The sequence below is a fragment of the Nematolebias whitei genome, chromosome 12 (assembly GCF_014905685.2).
Source record: "Nematolebias whitei isolate Nwh7 chromosome 12, NemWhi1, whole genome shotgun sequence".
NCBI classification, from domain to species: domain Eukaryota; kingdom Metazoa; phylum Chordata; class Actinopteri; order Cyprinodontiformes; family Rivulidae; genus Nematolebias; species Nematolebias whitei.
The window spans coordinates 16964875-16970874 of NC_056509.1; positions in this window are offsets into that span (position 1 = coordinate 16964875).

Here is a 6000-nt window from a genome sequence, read left to right on the forward strand (position 1 = left end):
CTCACACCTAGGGACAATTTAGAGTTACCAATCAGCCTAACATGCATGTTTTTGGTCTGTGGGAGGAAACCGGAGTACCCGGAGAAAACCCATGCATGCACGGAGAGAACATGCAAACTCCACCCAGAAAGGCCCCTGGACCGGGGTTTGAACCAGGGACCTGCTCGCTGAGAGGCAGCAGCTCTACCAGTTGCGCCACCGTGCTGCCCCCTAGTGACAACCAAAATGCTTAAATAGTTATGTTGTGAAAAAGCTAAATAAAAACGGAACTCAATGATAAATCGCATCAAGCCATATATTAACAGAAATGGAGCATGGTAAACATTAAATGGAAGCTGAGAAATGTTACCCGGTCCATATAAATTACGTTAAGAGCGGGTAATCGGCTCCCAAATAGCTTTTTTCTTCAACCATTTAGGAGCCAGTGAGGCTCAACGCTTAAAGGGCTACGCCTTTACTCATAGAATCTGGGGTTACAGTACGTAAGCAACGTTCTATTTCAGATAGGCTTCGCCCTTTAAGGCTGTTGCTGGTGGGTTAAGGGCGAAGCAGATGTGGTCCTCGCCTCACTGGGTCCATTCGAACACCATAAGAAGCGCCCGCTTGCCCAAAAAACATCTTGTCACTCAGCTCTCCATGTGCGTAAATACGCATTGCGTAATTACGTGCACCATGCACAGACGCGCATTGCGTAATTTACGCGTTCCGAGTGCATGAACGCCCCGGAAAGTTTTCAACAGAAAAGAGGAGAGGCTGAAAAAGGCCGTGAACAGAGCATATCCACGGCTTTTCAATATGAACAGATTAATAATAAATGAACTGATTATTAATCAAATGAACTGATTGATGACAGTAGTCATGAACTGATTAATAACCATAGAACAAGAACAACATTCATAACCTGTGACTGATAACATGTCACACTGTAAATGCATGCAGTCAGATGAGTTTAAACGAGAGTCCATGAAACAACAATATTCATTCTGTTAAAGCACTAAGGACAGAATGTGTCATGGAACAAGCAGACACATCACGTAAATAAAAGCGAATAAAAGAACAGGATGTTGACCACGCGGCCGCAGTGCAAATATCCTGCATTGACATACCATTATGCAAAGCAGTCGAAGATGCGATACCTCTGGTCGAGTGCGCCCTGAGGTTGTCAGGAGGCTCCAAATCTGATGCTCCCTAGGCTTCAGAAATGGCCTCACACAACCAGTGTGACAGGCGCTGGGTGGATAACAGGCGACCTGCAGATGCGTCTCTATAGTGCACAAACAAATGTTGAGTCTGACGCAATGCCGTCGTGCATGTTACGTAACATGTCAACGCACGTACAGGGCAGAGAAGATGGAAAGATGCTTCTTCTTCTGATTGTGGGGAGGTGAGAAAAAAATCCCTCCAACGAAATCGCTCTTGATTTAAAAGAGCTTGTGATATTTTAGGCAAAAACGCTGGATTAGGCCTCAGATCAGCTGAGCTGCCATCAGCCTGAATTCTGAGACATGGCGAAGCGACAGAGAGGGCAGATAAATCACTCACCCTCTTAACGGATGTTAAAGCCAACAGCAGGGCTGTTTTAAGAGACAAGAATTTAATCGGAACCTGATCTAGTGGCTCGAATGGAGCTTTGATCAGGGCTCACAGGACCAGCGTTAAATCCCGCTCAAAGGTGCTGGCCTATTTCTGGGTAACTCCTGATCACTCCTCCCACCTGGAGGAGAGCATCCTCCCTCCACGGCAGTTTCCACGGGCGCCCCGATAACAGGTGTCATAGAACTGGGAACCTTGGAGCGTTCACGCGCTCGGGAGCCACCAGGAGAGCTGTCAGTCCCTCCTCCTGAACTCGGTTCAGAGAACCCTGATATCAGAGGGAGTGGGGGAAATGCATAAAGAAGCATTTTGGGCCACGGGCTGTGAGCAAACGCGTCCACCCCTAGTGGTGGTTCGTCTCGCGGGCTCAGTGAGGACCATAGTTGACGAGTGTTCTCTCGTGTTGCAAACAGGTCCACGGCCGCTTTGCTAAATTTCTGCCACATCGGAGCCATCAGCTCTGGATGGAGGGTCCGGTCCCCGTGACGCGGACCGCACCTGGACATCACATCCGCCCTCCTGTTCAGAACACTGGGGATGTACACTGCTCTGATGGAGAGCAGATTTTGCTGTGCCCAACACAGCAGCTGTCTCACAATGTGTAACATTTGGGCTGCGCGCACACCCCCCTGCCGGTTTATGTATGCTGCAGTCACTTGTTGTCTGTGTGAATCAACACATGTTGATTCCGCAGCCCAGAGGCAAAGTGTTGAATCACATTCAAAATGGTGCAACACTCCAAAAACATTTATATGAGCTGCTGTGTGGGGTGGCCACAGCGCCCCCACAGCTCGAGTCATGCATGTGCCTTCCCAACCTGACAGGGACGCGTCTGTGAAGACTGACACATGTGACGTAGGTCTGCTGCCGGGAACTCCCTCCAACAGAACAAGAGCGTTTCCCAGTGTCTCAGGTCGATTCTCACGGAGGAGAGCACAGCGATCAACCGTCTCTTCTGCCTCACCGGGTCCACACGCAAACGAGCGGACCACCTCTGGAGGAGTCGCACCGTGTGAGCAGGTGACATGTCCTTAATAACTTCATGACGGAAATAGCTGTTCTCACTCTGCCGGTTTCACATGAGTTGCACTGCTGCCACCTGTCTGGAAAAACGGGTCAGCAGCAACGGATCGTCCAAATAAAACAGAATTCTCCTCCCTGCTCTGTGAAGCGGCTGCAGAACCGACTCTATGCATTTTGAATGGAAATGTTGTCTCTCAGTTGAAAATTGACAAATCTAAGATGGGTGTCAACCCTCCGGTCCGTTTTGGGACTAGGAAGTGACGAGAGTAGAACCCTGTGTTTTCCTCTCCTTCTGGAACCCTGGACATAATTTTTTTTTATCAGAATTTCCTGAACTTCTGCGTGGGGGGACGAGATCTGTTCTAGAGATGACAGAAACGTCTCTAAAGTTCCTCCAAACGGGGGTTTTGAGCTGTAACTGCAGCGTGAATCCCTTGCTGATAAAACGGTTCATCCATCTGTCTAGAGCGCACGCTCATTGCCACTCCGCGTAACGTTCAAGAAGCGGGCACACGTTTATGCTGCGTCACGTTATTTACGGACGCCAATCACCGCCATCATGTGTGCCGCACTCAGGCCGCGGGCTCACATCCGTGCTGATGTGAGCTGACGTGCGCTGAGGGAAGGCGTGCGCGCCCCTGAGCATGTGGGGCCATGGGTGAGGGCTGCTGCTGCCAGCGGGGGCGCGGCGCTACTGTGCCACGCTCAGGCTGCGGGCTCACATCCGTGCTGATGTGAGCTGGCATGCACCGAGGAGACAGCGCACAGCTTGGACTGAGAGCGAGGTTTCCCACTGGACTCAGTCTGCTGAAAACATTCACTTTGGCTGCTGTGTCACTCACGCGCACATTTTGTGTGTTTTCTCGGGCTGCGGTGATTTAAAAACCTGTTTGGAAAACACCGGCTTGCTTGTGTGGAGGATGTGTGAGAAAAAGCCACTGTGAGATCATACAAACTGACATTCACGCTGAAATCAGACACTTTAATTCCTGAATGATGTTTACGTTTTATTCTAAAAACTCAAACCATCATTATGCACACACACATCCTCCGCAATGAATCATTTTTTTAATTTTCTCCCCTGTGAGCCCTGCAGCTTGTCGAGATGAGGAGGGCTGTACTCTGACGGGAGGGGCTGGTGGCGGAGCAGAGCAAGAAGACGCTGCTGCAGCTGTGGCGTGTCTCTGCTGTCTCAGCCACAGCCCTCTCTCCAGCGGGTGGGGGGGCGAGAGGAGGGGTGCGGCTTGATCAGATGGCGCACAATCTCCAACACCACCTCCGGCTTTTTTGATTTCTCGAGCATGTCCTTGAAAATTGGCTCCGAACAGCGCGTCCATCGTGATGGGGCCTTCCAGCGAGTCCATCTGCAGCTTTTCCGACAGAGAGGAGAGTGACAAGCCAGGTGGACCTCTGAACCATTGTCATCCAGGCTGCGATGCGAGACAGGCAGACAGCAGACGAGGCATACGGGTTGAGGGTGATGTCAGATGCCTTGCAGAGGGAGCTCTTCGTCTCCTCAGGCAGGTCTGTCCCTCCGGCCTCTGAGATGCTGTACGTCAGCGGCGCAACGTTATTGTTTGTTGTGGCTGCCTGGAACGCACACTGGTGAGCTCGGTTGGAGAGCGACGTTACCGTCTGGTCATGCCTCCCCGGAGGTGCAGGACGCTGGTCCAACCTGGACATCTTTGCTCCGAGAGCATCCGCCAGGCTTGGCTCCAGGGGGGCACCGAGGGAATTTCCGCTTGGTAAACCCCTCCATTCTGGTGATGGGCGCGAATGTGGAAACCAGCACTCTCAGTCTACCAGGTCTGGCTGCAGCCTCGTTCCAGTAGGGCATCACTGCTGGGGAAACGAGGCCAGATGGGATCAGGACGGTGAGCCGGGGTGGAGGCAAAAAACCTTCCCGCTAGATCATCCGATCTGGGCGGGAGAAGGAGAGGGATGGAAAAAAGTCCCTTCATGTCAGCTGCCTCCTGGATTATGCTGAGCAGCTCCGAGAGGAGGGCACAGACAGCTGGGAGCGGTGTGATTGCCTATGCGAAAAGGCCCGGGGGGGGGGGGGGTTGGTGAGCATCCGCTCAGCCCCCCTCGTTCCGACACTACGCTCTCCAGGAGGGAGTGAGCAGTTGACATTGCCTGTCCCGGAGGAACCATCCGATTCGCTCCGAGAAAAAAGGAAAAAAGGGTCGATGGCATCGTCCAACGGTTAGCGACCCGCCACTGAGAAATATTCCTCGGTGCTTACCTTGAAACAAGGCTACTCTTCTGCTTCTCTTCGGGGAGGAGAACTCACCGGGACAGCAGGAGGTTGGCGTGGCGGGACCCCAGGCAGCCTTAACAAAGGCTGTGCCGGTCAAGCTGGACAACTTCCCTTCTTCGTTCTTCTGACAGTGCTATTAGCTTGCTGAAGAAAAATGGGAGCCGATTACTCGCTCTTAACGTAATTTATACGGACCGGGTGGGGCCCACACAACAGGTGGGCGTGGACTAATTTTTTCAGTGCAATGCTTTGCATGATGGGATAAACCCACCAGCGACAGCCTTAAAGGGCGAAGCCTATACAAAATAGAACTTTAGTCCACGCCCACCTGCTGTGTGGACCTCACCCCTGTTCCGTATAAATTACGGGGAGACCGGGTAATCTGCTCCCATTTTTTCTTCAGCAAGTAACCAGCACTGCTTTTTCAAGATGACGATGTCCAGCACCAGCACCATCTGCCTGTGCCCGTTCTGCCAGACCGACTACATTTTGAATTTTGAACGGCCCAACATCTGCAAAAGATGCCTGGGTCCCCGCCACACTGACCTCGCCTCCTCCTGCTGTCCCTGTGACTTCCTCCCTCCTGAGGAGAAGCAGAGACGAGCAGCCTTGTTCAAGGCTAACATCGAGGAGTGCCTTTCTGTGGCATGGGACTGTTTGCTGTATGATGCCATCACCTTTTTTGACGCTTTTTTGCCCCCCCCCCCCCCCCCCCCGGAGCCAAGCCTGGCGGAAGCACTCAGAGCAAAAGTTTCCAGGTTGGACCAACGTCCTGTCCCTCCAGGGAAACACAACCAAACGGTGACGTTACTCACCAATCGAGCCCACCAGTGTGCTTTCCAGGCGGCCGCAGTGAACAACAATATCACCTTACATGCTTACAGCATTTCCAAAAGGTTGGAGGACACAGACCTGCCTGAGGAGATGAAGAGCTCGCTCTGCAAAGCGTCTGATGTCATCCTGAACTTGTGCGCCTCCTCTGTGGTATGCTTGTCTCGCATCGCCGCCTGGATGACAATGATCCAGAGGTCCACCTGACTCCGACTCTCCCCATCCATGCCGGAGAGGCTGCAGAAGGACCTGCTGGAGGGCCCCATCATGACAGACGCGCTGTTCTGGGCCAA